This window comes from Uloborus diversus, chromosome 9, assembly GCF_026930045.1.
Source record: "Uloborus diversus isolate 005 chromosome 9, Udiv.v.3.1, whole genome shotgun sequence".
NCBI classification, from domain to species: Eukaryota; Metazoa; Arthropoda; class Arachnida; order Araneae; family Uloboridae; genus Uloborus; species Uloborus diversus.
In genome coordinates, this window is record NC_072739.1 from 18,477,626 (window position 1) to 18,493,556 (window position 15,931).

At 31.5% G+C, this 15,931-nt stretch overlaps 1 long non-coding RNA gene across 1 annotated transcript; it reads right to left on the reverse strand.

Moving 5' to 3' along the window:
• Positions 1-9,347: 9,347 nt before the first annotated feature.
• LOC129229920 (uncharacterized) lies at positions 9,348-14,507 on the reverse strand. Its single transcript, XR_008581126.1, has 3 exons — positions 14,371-14,507; positions 12,205-12,347; positions 9,348-9,606 (listed from the first exon to the last, which is right to left on the reverse strand). It is a non-coding gene; the product is annotated as an uncharacterized LOC129229920 (long non-coding RNA).
• Between the last annotated feature and the right edge of the window lie 1,424 nt (positions 14,508-15,931).

Genomic DNA, 15,931 nt, shown 5'->3' on the forward strand with positions numbered 1-15,931 from the left:
AATAACTTTTTCCAGTCCTTGACAATTGTTAAATCAGGTGGCAGGCAATATTAATACCTTGGGACTATTTTTTAAAATAAGTTATATTTTTCCTCCATTTTTGAATTTTAGCCTATGCTTGTTTCTTGGCTACTGATTTTAAATTCTTATGTGGCACTTAAAAACTTCCACTTTGCTTCTGCTTTGCATTTTGTTTTTCGCAGTTCTGTTAACATTTCACATTTATTTTATGACCACCTCAAAAATTTATTCTTCAACATTTGATTGTAATAGGAGCCATGAAAAGCATTGGACGTGGTTTAAGAAGTAGCAATATTGAAGACTGAATCAATCACATGAGTTGTAAATATATATGATAACTTCATTTTTTTTTTCTTTTTCTTTTTTTTTTGTTACATTTTCCTTTTTTGTTTTCATTTTGAATTGTACTATTTTCTTGAATCCATTTGCACAAATAAGACATGTTTATGCATATATTTGCATTTCATTCCAAGGAATTTTAAACTTTGGCTATTTAATTCTATATATTTGAATGTATGGAACCATTATGTATCAATGTATCATGATGTCATGTTTCATTTTTCTAAAATGTTTTATTATTATTATTTAAAAAATAATGATTTGTACATGTTGCGAGCGTGATGGTATGGCTCCAGGCCTTGATCTATAAATTTTGGGCCCCCCTGCAACAAAATCTGTAGGGCTTTCCCCAGAGGGCACCCTTATTTGCAACGCTAATAAGTCTTTTTCAATTTTTTGGGCTGTTGGGCCCCCAGTACTGTGGGGTCTGCGGGTACGCAGATCCGACCTTGGTTCGGACACATCTGCAACTCATACAAATCATTTTTTTTTTTTTTTTGAAGAACAATTTTTTTTTAGGGAATAGATAATTAATATTATGATACACAATCATTACTTGGATTCAAAAATTTTTTTCTTTCTTAGAAATGATTTTTGCTTGTTGTGGGCGTGACCATTTGTTCACACCCACAACATGCATGTATCGTTATTTTTTAAATGCAAGAAAGCTTTTTACAAAGTTGACAAAAGGTATTATGAGATATGAAGGTTACTTATATTTTATTCTATGGAAATTAAAAGCCAAAGTTTAAAAATCCCGGGAATAAAGTACAAATATATGTGTAAAAATTTCATATCCGTGCAAATGAATTGAGCAATTAATTTATATTGTTTTTAGAATTGTGTTTTTCTGTTTCGAAAAGCAAAATACGGAAATCCTCTTATAAAACTGTCATTAAATAAGACTGATAGAGATTATTGATTGAAGCAAGCAAAATGCTTTTTAAGATAAAAATAGTAAAATTACAGCAAACAGTGACTCAAGGATGTAATACATTGAGTATAGCAGCGCCAGCAGTGCAAAATATTCAAATTACAATTGGTCAATAATGAAATAATCATAAGTGATTTGTGTATTAGCAGTTGTCCTTAAAATATTTTGCATTGATAAAAAAGCTTCATTGTTGCCTTGAGAGAACTATTTGGTGTATTTATTTATTGTTTGTATTTAGTTATCATTATTTGTGATAAGTATTTTTACAGAGTGAATGAATTTGGGAAACCTTATAATTATGATTGCATTATTTCCATTTTTTTCGTATTAATATTATGTGAAAAAAAATTAAATTTCAGCAATAGAATTTTTTCAAATTCTTATGAGGAACAATTTTCCCTGCTGCCATTTTGAAATTATTTTTTTTCAAAGGAAAAATATCACTATTACAATTGTTTAATTTATTAAATTTGTTATTAAATATTAGGAATCCAATTGATACACTTCCATTACATCCAATAATGTTTAAGTTATTCTTATTATAACAGTATTAATTAATAGTAATTTTCTAACATTAGCATCATTTTGTCCTTCACCTACTTGTGTGCACCTAATGTTATTATGATAAGCATCCTCTCTCTATAAAAATTCAAACTCTTTGCTTTTCCAATATGTAGAACTATTCATAAAATTCAGAAAATCAAATCATTTTTTTATGCATTACATCTTAAGTCTGTTTTTATTGTGAAACAATTTATATATTTCTATTATACATGCCAGTTTGAATAATTTGTTATGCAACTATATTGTTACTTTTTCCTACAACAGTACAAAGATTTGGAATATTTGCATATGTATTTTTCTAAGTATAAATGTTTTCAATATACACGATTTAGATGTCTCAGAATCTTAGAACAATTTACCATAATATTTTTGAAAAACATTTAAATAGCGAAAGCAAGAAACAGCTTGGGAAAATGAGAAAGATCATTATTTTTTTTTTATTTAAGTGAAAAGGCAATAAATGTAATTAAATGAATTTTTGCCCATGTAATAATCATAGATTAGAAATAACTTTGGTATTCTCCCAATGTGCGATATACAACTCAAGAAATGTAGTAAATCAACAGATGGTACCACTGAAATCAATTGCTTTTTATGTAATGTAAGTAGCTCCACCTGTTGAGTTACCAGGTTATACTTGAGCGGTAGATCGCTCATTGGGAGAATACCAGACCCTGACTTAATCATTGCTTTTTGTCATGCCAATGTGCGACTCATTGTTATACTGAGCAGTCATGTGTCTAAATATCAGATTAAAATCTTTATGTTTTATTATGACTGAATAGAAGATTTAAATTCATTTTTAACAGTTATATTTGTTTTGAGATGAGAATAAGTTCTATTTATATATTGCATTTAAGTCAATTTTTATTTGTTGAAGAATTTTCATAAAACAAAATTTATACAAAATACTAAAATATTTTTGTTCTACATGCTGAAACCCACAAAATTTATTAAAAATCAAGTCTCTTATTCATTCAAGAGTAATTTAAGGATCAAATTTGAGTGTTAAAGAAACGCTAAAAAATTTAAAAAAAAACATAAATGCCATAAAAGTAACTAAAAATATATAGAAATTATATTTGCACCCGCCTTAGTAATGTCATTTTTTGATTCTTATATTCTCTCTATCTTGATCCTTACTTGACTGAATAAGTCTTTTCTATATCTTAGATCAAGACTTTGCTCAATTCTGTCACAATCTTCGAACCTTGAAGTTATGTATATAGTGATCTACACTTTTTTGTATTATATTTATTAGAATACTATTAAATCGGAACAGATCAAAAAAAAAAAAAAGTGTGCAAAACTACATTTTGAAATAGTCAAATGAACTTAACTATTTTATAATTTAGTATGTTTTTATATTGCTGTCTAAAACTTGAAATCAGACAAAAGTAACTACAACTTCTTCCAATGTGAAATTAAGTAGTCACAAGGGAAATTTTAAATTAGCACTTCTTGTGTAATTTTCACAGTTGTTTATTAAGCATTTATAAGGAAATATAATAAGACTGCTGCTAAAAAGGTTGCTTTCAAAAAGTCTTTCAACTTATGAAGTGAGTGGCTAAATTAAAATAACATCTTAGTCTTTTACTTAGTAAAAGGATATTTGAATGAAAAATATATAGGATGTCTATAAAATAAACTTCAGGGGTTGGAAGCAAATTTTTAAAAATTCAATCACAAAATTAGGTTAAATGTACTTAAAGGCTAATTTTTAAAGATTTTTACCATTTAGTAGATTTTAATGTGTGCCTTTTTGTGACATGGCACACATTTAAACAATAGTCAACCTCTTCTTGTGTCCTGGATTTTCGGAGTGATGTTTGTCACACACAAATTTTCCTAATGCTGAAAAAACAAATAAAAACTGGCGGGCAGAAAATTCGATGAGCTAGGAATTTATTCAAAATTAACTAACTTCCCTCCTAACTGATACGGTTAATTCAATATGATTTTTCAAACCCCAGAGCTCTATTGTGGACATCCAGTACTGATTGATTTTGATAATAAATTTAAAAGTCCTTTTTTTACTAACATCTTAAATTATTTTTTCATTAAGATTGTGATTAAAATATTATTTCTTTACAAAATGTTCTGTTGAGTTTGTTTGACAGATTTGTTTATTATTATTAATTTGCTCAATTCATTTACACGGGGATGTCATTTTTACGCATATACTTGCACTTTATTCCCGGGATTTTAAAACTTGGCTTTCAATTGTCATATTCGTATTAGGGATCATACGTATCAAAATATGAAGTATTAACTTTCTAAAACATTTTTTCGTATTAAAAAAATAATGATTTGTACCTGTTGGGTGGGCGTGACCGTAAAGTCGCACCTGCAACAAGTACAAATCATTATTTTTAAAGTACAGTAAAACCTGTAAATTTGACCACCTTTGTAAGTTGACCACCTGTCTATGTTGACCGCTTTTGTCAGGAACGGAATTAGCCCTATCTTGTATAATGAAGGAAAACCTCTGTAACTTGACCACCTTTCTATCTTGACCACCTGTCTATCTTGACCACTAATGTACCCCAAATTTGGTTTGGAGTATTGTAAAAAACCCTTTGTAAGTTGACCACTTGGTTTGTTTTTTAAAACTTAATTTAGCAAATTATTTTATTCTATTATTTTTTAATAGCTTTCCAAGAATATTTTTGATGCCAGACCAACATTTTACCAACTAAATAAAACAGCAGCATAACTAAACCTCCTTGTAAGTTTAACCACATTGGAAAACTACTAAGAACCCTTTTATTCTCCAAACTTGTTTTTCTTTTGTTGTTCTATTTGAGATTACCTTTTGTACTCTCTGTTCAATGAAAACATGTGTCGGTAGAAAAGTACAAAGTATTATTTTACCAGTTGCAATATTTTGTGGCAACACTGGAATTGTGCTAGAGTAAAAGTTACCTACTTGCATTGCAGTATTTCTGGTGCAAGGGATTAAGAAATAGGACATTTTCATTTTCAACTGCCTTTTAGAACTATGAGAGTCCAGCTTGTTGCTCTTTGTGTTATAGTTTTACGTAAAATGGCTTCAAAAAGAAAGTTGAACTTGAGATTGATAAAAAGTATGAAATATTAAAATTAATTGAAAAGGGAGAAATCCAGAGAAAATTAGATAACACATATGGAATTTCCAAAAGTAGTGTCTAATAAGTGCGCCAAACTTCAATAAGGAGTTATTTTGTTGAAAAGTAGATCATCATGGTTATAAATGTATTAAATGTATATGAGAAAAAGAAATAAGCAAAAAATTAGTTATTTTTGATTAGCTATGAATTTTTACGAACTATTAATATCAAATAAGTTTTTATAAACAATGATTTTTTTTTGATCAATTTACTGAAATTTTAAATTTACATGACACATTATACGTCATTCTGAGAAAAATAACGTCTAAAAATATTTGAGTAACAATTTAAATTATTGTTTCAAAGTAATGTTAAACAATGAAAGTGAGTTGAAGAGTCAAAAAATGACATGGTGCAAGAAATGACAAAAAAAAAAAAAAAAAAAAAATCATTACCCCCTTTATAAGTTGACCACCTGTCTAAGTTGACCACCAAAGTACTGCACCGCAAGTGGTCAACTTACACAGGTTTCACTGTACAAAATTTTTCTTTAGAAAGTTGATGCCTCACAAACAATTCATAATGATTCCTTATATTTAAATAGGTATATTAAGTCAGTTTATCAGTTAAAGGCCACATTTTAAAATCCCGGGAATAAAGTGCAAATATATGCTCAAAAATGTCACATTGGTGCAAATGGATTGAGCAAATAAATAAATAAAAAAAAAGGAAGAAAAGAAGAATTTTAAATTATATGAGTTGGGAAAAGCAAGTGTCTCAAAGAAGTTCATTTAACAGAAAATATTGCATTTTGTTTAAATATTTTTAACAATTTCGCCACTTACCGTTCAACTGGATTCTGCTCATCTTAGCTCTTGTCATTCAAATTAGAAATAGTCATGCCTTTTGTACGTGCATGATTATCTTCATACATTATTGTCCTGTACTATAGTGCATTTCCATTTTTAGCCTGTGAGTTATGAACTGTGCATCTTTGCTTATACATTTTGTACACTGTACATTTTTACTGTGGATGCCAAATGTTTTAGAAAAGTGTTGTAGTGAAGTTCCATTTCATAAATACCCTTCACTTTGTGCTCAAAGTAAAAATGAATGAATAAATGACCAAACCTTTTGGACATTTTGAATTAAGACAATAAAATTTAAAATTAGCTTACATTGTCTTTGTTTCATTCATTTTGAAGTAGCTATAACTATTAAGTTTATTTGTTTATGATTGAGATTGTTTGTGTGGTAACCATGGATATCTCAAGTTTAAAAAAAAGCTCAGTGTGGTTCCAACTATTGAAAAAAAAAAAAAAAAAATAATAATAACTCTGGTCCTATAATAGGCATTTTACATCATGACGTTTTTGTTTTACAAAAATTCTGTAATATTACAGTCAAATCCCAGTTTAATGAAGACCGAGGGACCTGCAAAATCATTTCTCTAGCGAAATTTTGGAAGAATGATATGTTGAAATTTGACATTGTTCTTCAAGTCTTTCCTAAAACGAGATTTTCCTCGTAACGAACTTTGCTAAAGCGGATTTTGACTGTATGCATATATGCAGAGGTAACGTAAGTTCACCTATAGTGGATATACACCAAAAGCAGATACTGTCTTCGAAAAATAAAGATAATAACTTTTTCCCTATAGCTAGGTGGCTCCTCTAAAAGAATAAGGGGGGAGGGCTAATTTTTGAGAGACCACCTAGCAAGAAAAAATTACTATCTTTTTTTCTCTTCGAAGACGTTACCCGATTCTGGTGCAATATCCTCAATACATGCACTTACCTTGTTGCTATTTTCTTTTTTGTTTTCTTTCATGGCATGAAAGTACTTGACATTTTTCTGAGCAGTGCCACTTGTTTTGTAGGAGCGAAATACAGTCGACTCCCACTACAACGTGAATTCGACATAGGCGAAATAGCTATAACGCGATTTCCCCCCCCCCCCCAGTTTATAATTTTAGACCTAGACCTAACGCGAATTTCTCGTGAAAATTTTCTAAAGGGAATCGTGGTGTAAAAGTATTTGCTTTGTTATTAGCTACTAAAAATATTTTTTGTCGTGAATGGACCTTCTCATCCCTTTAAAATCACTGGCAGCGGAAGTTCCCACACAGTACAAATCTGAGCATAACTTTGTGCATACAAATAACAACTCCGCATTTACCATATTTTTATTTTTAATTCTAAGTATGAAAATTGATGAAATATTGACACCTAAGAGCACTGTTACATCTAAAGTATGTGAAGACAAAAAGAAAAAAAAGAAATTTTCTAAAAATTAAAGAAAAGCTAGAGGTTCTCGATGTGCTTGAACAACTAAATAATGCCTCGAAAGTAGCACGACAATTAAGTCTGAGTGAATCTTCCATATGTACAATTAAAAGTCGAGAAAAGGAAATCTGTAAAAACTTGCCGAGTCGTCTATCCAGCGGTAGGCAACCCGTCGATCGCGATAGACTGGTCGATCTCGAGCTCGTTTTCAGTCGATCCTTAAAACATTTTGGAACTTTTTTTTCAGAGTACCATTAAAACACATTATTTTCCGCAAATGAATTTGACTGAACTTCTGAAACAAAATTTATTTAAAACATTTCCAGAGCATTTTGTTATCGCTGGAAGCTGGAAGTGCCCCAACTTCTAATATTCAAGAGAAATATTTACTTTTTCCTTTTGCTCTTGAAAACTGTCCACAAAAGGAAAATTTAGATCAAACTTATTTCGAATGTTGTACAAACTTTTAAAGTAAGAAAACACTGTTTCGAACAACATTTTACCAATGCCACAGAGAGGGGAAATCCCCCCCCCCACTCCCGAAGTCGACCTTGGCGCTCGCCAAACTTGGAAAGTAGATCGGCACAGAGTTAAGGGGTTGCCGACCGCTGGTCTATGCAAAAATTATGAGCGGAAGCTGCTGTTGTATTGATAATTAAAGAAACCAGGAAGAGGATTGTTGCCATAGATGGAAACATATTATAAAAGACCTAGAGAAGCAACTATTTAAAAATATATTAGAATAACAAATTGATCACGCAATCATCAACATCTTCATTTTTTAAAGTAACGAATATCATTACTGGATCTACTGTACAATATCATTATAGTACATCATTTTATTATTACTCACTACCTTATATACCGTACTGGCTTATTTTATGTCTCTCTTTCCCGTTGATCACTAATTTTGTGCACCGTAACAGTATTTTATGTTGATTAAACCAGCTTTTTAAGAAGTACAAATAACAATTCAGTTCTTTATGTAAGAAACGGTAATGTATAGTTAAGGAATAGCTTAAAACAGTTTGAGATGGTGTTAACAAGTGTTTAAATTAATTAGGTATGCTTATAAAAAAAATACATTACCTTTTCCACAGCGCGAAATATCGACTTAACGCGGGGGGCATTGGAACACATCCCTTGCGTAAATAGGGATTCGACTGTATGCGAAAACAATGAAGACAATAATAACGATCAATTCTGTAAGGAACTGTATAAGTATAAAATGGTAAATGGCTGGGGGAAAAAAGATGTCAACTATTTTGATTTTTAGCTTTTAGAATGATTGACATTTTGTATTCAAAAAATAAATAAATAAAATAATAAAAATAAGATTTAAAAAATTTTAATCAAAGTTTAATTTCTAACGAAAGAAGGACAGGAATTCTATCGTCCCTTTTACTTATTTCAATGCTTAAATAGTCTGAATTCCTTCCAAAATGTGCAAAATAAAGTAAAATTAAATAGAAGTACAGGGAATGAGCTCTCGTGAGCTCCCATGCAAATTAAGGCATGATAATAGAAGAAATAATCGTGTTCAAATGTAATAAATTAAAAATTCCCAATTGCCCCCCCCCCTCCATTTTCCAGTTTGCTATAGGTTTTTTTTTTTTTTTTTTTCAACACTAGTAAAAATACGATTGACTTAATTTTTTAAGATTTCAATGAATGTAATCCGGGGCCCCCCAAACTAAAATTTTTTGGAGGGAGGTATTTTCAAGTTGCCAAATGGAGCTCCGAATCCTGCCAAATGATAAAATATTACCATATATCATCATTTATATGTATTTTTTATTTGCAATTCTGTCTTCCAATTTGCGGAATTTTCAGACAAAATTTGTCGAATAAAATTTTTTGGGAAAGTCACAGCGGCCTCCTTACCTCCCATCCGCGCCCCCTGCATTTGATATACGCTTGAAGAGCCGTTAAAAATATTTCTGAGCATATGTGAGAGGAAATCATTTCGACTACACTTTGTTTGTTGAGCCCAGCACACATTAGATTTATCCTAAATTTTCTTTATTTCGTAACTTTGAAATTGCAATAATACCTTTAAATTTGATGTTGCTGAACAGTTATTTGTGATTTTCAGTCAGTTATCTCAACGTCATATTACTACTGGCAAGATATTTATTCTGTTGCATAATCAGCCACTCAGAGTTGATTTAAATCTTGTAAATTTCTTGTACATTAGGGGTGCAGATGAAGTAGGCGTTGTAGAGTTTCGCTTCAAGGTACATTTGCCATATAGTGAAGCAGAGGAGACAAAGTCCGCTTACGATGACAATGGTAGTGCACGCAATTATGAAGACAAATATTGCATTACATAGGAAGCTGGGCAAACCTCTATCCTCTTGTTTTTCAGGAATATCTGGAACAAAATACAATATTTTAGTTCAAACTAAGTTTTGTAAGATGATGTGCAGTGACTTGTGTCTCTCTTATTGTTTATACATAGGTTATTATTAAGACTAGGAGGATCCACCCCCGCTGTGGGTGACAATTGATGATTTTAATACTTTTACCTCTGAATGTCTTCAGGACATCAAACTTGTGGAGGATCTCCACAGGATATCCTCAGGACTGGAAGTCTAGCCCTTTTCTCAGGCCCCTCCCGCACAATATTTGCTATGCTTCGATATCTGTACAAAATAAACGAAAGACAGGATTCCCTTTCAGTTTCAAGTGACCTTTCAGCTTCAACTAAACTTTTACTGTGACCAAAATTGCTGACGGAGTGCTTGTTGCGTACTGTGGTAGCTCTTGGCTCATAGATTGGTATTTTAAGTCTTGCTCATGTAATTTTTCTTTGTGGAATCTACGCTTGGTTAGAGCACCTAATCCTTGAAAACTTAGGATGCAACACAAGTGGATGGGGAGTAACAAGACTATCTCTAGAACCCAAGGTCTTGGGTACCCAGGATACTTTTCAGAAAAACGTTTGATTCTTCCACAATTTGTGTTCCTCATAAAACTATAGTAGGCCTAGTGGTCTAGTTTGGGCTTCAAAGCAATTGTTAATTTTAATTCAATCTTGCTAACTTATAGCAACATAAATAAGGTTAAAATTAGACAAGACAATTGTGTCCAATTTCGACCTTATTTATGCTGCGAAGCAGAAAACTACTCATCATTAATTATTTTTTGAATTTTTTTTTATTTTTATTTATTTATTTATTTTTTTTCCTTTTTGAACAATTAAGGAGATTACTTATTGATCTCACTTGCCCAAAGTCTGACGTTCTGTATCAGGGGCGTAGCTAAGGGGGGGGTTTTGGGGACAAAACCCCCCCCCCGAAAAATTAGTCTCAAAAAAAAAGAGAAAAAGAAGAGAGAAGAGAAAGAAAAAAAAAAGAAGAAAAGGGAAAAATTCCAAGCGATTATACATACATATATATATATATATATATATATATATATATATATATATATATATATATATATATATATATATATATATATATATATATATATATATATATATATATATATATAAAAGAAGTAACCCCCCCCCGAAAGTCGGGTCTAGCTACGCCACTGTTCTGTATGATCCCCTTTGGGATTGGTATTTAGTAGTCACATTACCACTTTTTAATGTCGTTGAATCTCTTTTCAATTTTGTCAAGTAAATGCTTTGAAAATAATCATACAACCTCCATTTCTAAGACAAAATTTTTTGAAAACTAGATCTATTTTTTGGCTTAAAATTTTAAAATTCTGTCGAATACTTCAATGTTTCTGAAACTTATCAACTCTGAGACTAGAAAATATCTACAGCGCTCAAAAAGAGAGGTGAAATATTCATCCATATATCTTTTCACCTTAAAACCATTCAAAAATATACGGTAGCTCAAAAATTTTGAGAAGTTTCAAGCTAACAACCCACCCAAGTTTCGAGAAAATTTCAATTTATTCAGCAGTTACTTTGAAGAATTTGGGTTTTCAAAAGTGCGCCATTTTCTTTAACTGTGATCCAGGGATGTCCGCCTAGGAGGTGGGGGGGGGGGGGTGTTATGGCGCAAACTGCGCCATTGAAATTTTTAGAGGGCTTGTTTTGAGGGGTATTTTTTTTTTCATTTTTAGGGGAGGCTCTTGCTTTGGGGGAAGGGCACTCCTGTATGATCGCTTCTTTGATAAATTACGTTTCCAAAATTTTAAGCATGAAAGAGCATGCTTAAAAACATAGGATCAGACCATTTATTTTAAATAATTTGTTTAAGTTTAATATTTAAAAAAAAATACTTAAATTGGCGCGTTTTCAATATTTATGCTTCTGTCTGATGACATCACAAATGATGAAATGCCATTCACAGAGCAAAATATTTAATTCGCATCTTGACTCACGTGTATTGGCAATGATATGGTTGATAGCAAGAGTAGAGCGCAATTTTAATTCGCTTTTTGATTATGATAACGTGGAATCGCGGTAGAAAGATGCGCCAAAGAGCATCATTTGTGACGTCATCAAGACCACGCCTTGTTTGAAAAATCGGACATTTAAAAAAAATAATAATAAAAAATAACTGTTGGGAAAATGAAAGTATTTTCTGGGTCCATGTTTTTTTTTTTTTTTTTTTTTTTTGCTTATTCTGTCAGTTTTAGTGACAAAAAGTACTATTTTTGACTGAAGCAAACAACCCCATTGGCGAGATCCAAGTTCCATATTTGTGTATTGTTTTAACAGTAAATTATTAGCATTTATTATAAATGTTACTAAATTTGAAAAAGTCGGGGAAGCGAAAATTACGGATTGCGTGTTGTTCAAGTTTTCATCAAAGCTATAATTTTTCAGAAAGAGATTAAAAAAAATCATCACCAAAAAAACTCTGAAAGGTCTTCCATTTCCACAAGGTCCACTCTCGGCTGTTAAGATATTTGGCTGTTGAGTTATTTATTCATTTATTTCTACAATATTTTAAGAACTGGAATATTTCATTTGAATTTCGCAGAATAATGATATCCAACTTACTATGATGAGACGGAAAGGCTAGAAATCTGAAATCTTCATAACTCTCTGGGGATGAGGAATCATGTGTTGTGAATGGTATGATGGTTGAACTCCCTACTGCCACCAAAGCACATAGGAGGATAACTATCGTCATCACATTGAATCTGTTGACAAACAAAGAGAGAAATAGTTTTCAGACAAAATACCGGTGTCCCAGTCGGTTTAATTCACGTCCCGGAAAAAATAAATTTGATTACACATGACCAAAAAAGTCTAAAAAGAATTAACTGGGAAGGATTATCTAGGATAATTACTTTGTCAGTTGTAATATTGACTTTTAAAATTAATACCAGATTAGCTTGTAAGGATTTTTACATCATTAAAACCAAAAAAAAAAAAAAAAAAGACTTGATTGAAAAAAACTCCATGCCTATGAAAAGTATATGTAAATATAAGTTCAGCTTGTGTCATTTCTTATTACCCCTGGTTAAGGCTCATAATTAGTACAGTCAAGCCCGCTTATTAGAATATCGGTTATAGGTATATTCCGCTTAATATAATACATTTTCAATGTAGCAAATCAATGTAACGTGTTATTTTGATCCCGGTTAATGGAATATCCCGCTTATTAGAACATTTTTTTGTGGCAAAATGGCTATTCCATTAAGCGGGTTCGACTGTACGTAACCATTTACTCAAAGCATTGGGAATGAACTGCCCTGTAAAATACTCTAAGAACCAGCCTTAAGTAACTTAATGTGTACCCTTATAAATGTACTCGCGACGCTGAAGGGGGTGGGGGCATTCTGGTGTACCGGTTGAACATTTTAGGAATCTGCCAAGCCTATTATTAAGTCAGTTACACCCCTGAATGATAATCTATCTTCACAACAATGAATCTCTAAATAATGATCTTAAATAATTATCTTCGTCATGATGAATATGCGAGGAATGGAGTAGTGGGAAGAACTATCCTCATCACAATGAATCTGAATTGGATGATTATGAAAACAACTATCTTCACACCCTGTAAATGCTGATCCTCAAAAACAACCTAGTTGTAAAAAATTTCGCTCAAGGAAATCTTACACTCTTCGCAAAAAAGAACGTCTTTATACTAAACCTCAAAACCTTTGGCCTTAAAAAGTTATGATATCTAGTTTGCCCTTCTAGCTGCCAAACTACTGTCCTCCCTGTTTTCTCTTTCACGACGCCTACTTCCGTTTGATACTCCCCCAACCGCCAACTCCTCGTCAGTATGGATAGATCATTGAAACTTTTTCCAATGCTGTTTGGCGGGAAGCTTGTTCAAAAAACTTTTTGTTTTGTCGTGAGAACTGTCCTTAGTCGAATATTCTAATTCTTTCGGTTTTTTTGGCAGGCGAGATGCTCCCGCGTCCCTAGATCTCGATCACAAATATTTTTCTTCGCCATAACGAAATTGCGAATGGTAGTGAGATGGAGTGTTTTCATCGCAATGTGAATCTAAACTGAAAGATGGTTGTGAAAATAACTACATATCAATGAATTTGCATCTGATGATCTCAAATAGTTATCTTCGCCATATTGAATTAGCGGATATTAATAGGATCCTCGTGAATCTGAACTGAATGATGACTGAAAGTAGTTTTCTTGATCTTTAAAGAATCTGAATGATATTGAAACATGAAACAATTTCACCCTAAATATGAATGAAAATTTGAGAATTTCATTACAAAGGAAATTGATTGACAATTGGCGATCTGTTTGTTTGACTAAGAATCTGAATGATAGATGAGACTTTTTGTGCAGTTCTCCAATGTGAATTTCCCGCCTTTAATAAAGGTCAAGAAGTATTTTAACGCCTTGAAAAATTTTTAGCTATGTATCTGAATCTTCATTACATTGAATCGGTACACAATAACAGAAAATAGCTATGAATTTTGAAACCCTTCTATTGCTCCAAAACCTTAAACACAAATTATGACGTATTTACTGGTAACTCATGAAGTTTCGACAACCTTTAATATTTATTTATTTTTTAAGAAAGGAAGGAATAAAAGGGACAAAAATGAGCATTGACAAAATCGTTATAAACCATTTCCGGTGTAAAAATTTTTGTTATTAATAAATTTCCGTTTTCCTCGTTAAAATTGTTGCAAGTAATAACATCAATCGATCAGTTAAGATAGCTGAGAAATGACTTACCTGTTGTTTCACCTCTAGTTCCAGCACAGAACTGAAAAGCGCTAATAGTGTTGCGGATGTAGACAAGATTGCAAAAACTAAACATTTTTCAGTTTAATAAATATTTGCAGGCGAAAATGAACGCCGGCCATTTTTATAGTGTACATTGGTAACAGATGTTTTGCAACATGAGCGCTAAACATCGACCTTCTTCTGTTTTTTCGAACATATTGAAAATATTCTGGAATGATACTATTTCCTTGTCTTTGTTTCGGTATTTTATGTTTGCTGTGGAAACTTTTTTTTTTTGTTACGCTTGAAGGACCATGGGGTTATATGTGTTCTCTTTCAGTATTTATTGCATAGATTATCGAATGCAAATCATGTTATTGATTCATCAAAATCTTAATATTAAGAAAATAATATTAATCATCACAAGCATATTTAAAAAAAAAAATTTTGTGGAGGTGGTATATTTTTTGTTCTTAATGGCATGTTATTAAAATCTCCGAAGTTTTGAAACATTTTTTATGTTGAAGAAATATAGGTACTTTAGCTGAGTTTATTTTATTTTTTTATTTGTTACGAATTAATAACATTTTGGGAAATTGCATCCTTGTTTCCCCAAAAGAGTCCGGTTTTAATAACACAGAGCTCTTTTATTTTAGAAAGAAGTTCATTTTGAACTGTAGCTTATATAAAATTGGCTAAAGCGATCACAAATTATTTTTGACGAATTTTCCTTGTATAGAAATTTAAAATATTTGGGAGAATTTCGGAATTTTTAATTGTAAGTATGCAATTTATATTGCAAGTTTGTTACAATGTTTGGTATAACTTAGCATACAATTTACCTCTCTAGTTATCTCGTTACTTCATAGATGGCGCAGTAAAAATAAATTCTTCCCAATATATTCCAGCGCCATCTATTGAGTTGCTCTGTAACTAAAGCGATGAATCGCATTCTTGTTGAATTCTGTTTTTTCTACATTTTGCTTTTCACAATCCGCAAAATTTTAAGCATTTTGCTCGAATTTTGGAGAGTTTTGTTAAAATTCAAGTTTAAAGTTTATTTGATTTTTTTTGTGCTTTAAGGTCAAAAGTTTAATTCTGCATAATAACTCGACTGAATAGTTGATGTATTTGGTGACCTTAATGGTAGTTTAAAATTTATAAATGCAACTAATTTAAATAAGTATACATTTTATTTCACATACTTTTCGTAAAACAATATTGAAAAAGACATTTCAAAACGACAAGTCATGACACATTTAAAGTTCAACATTTGAGTTCGTAAGACTAAAGAACCGAAGTTAAAAAAAACTTCGATCGTCACAAATTAGTGACACATTCATTTCTAAAGTTAAAGTCAGTTAAAAATATTCTAGAACGCTTTTATGAAAATGATTTGGAACATGATAATTAAATCTGGAACACGATGAATATTTGAGCATGAAAGCACGGCACAGTTTCAAGTTCGAAGTTTGAATCCTTGTAGAATTGAATTCCTTTCCCTGATTGAAGCGTCAATTCTTGCCACGCGAAGTATTTAATGAAGAAAATTAAAAGTGTCTTCTAAAAA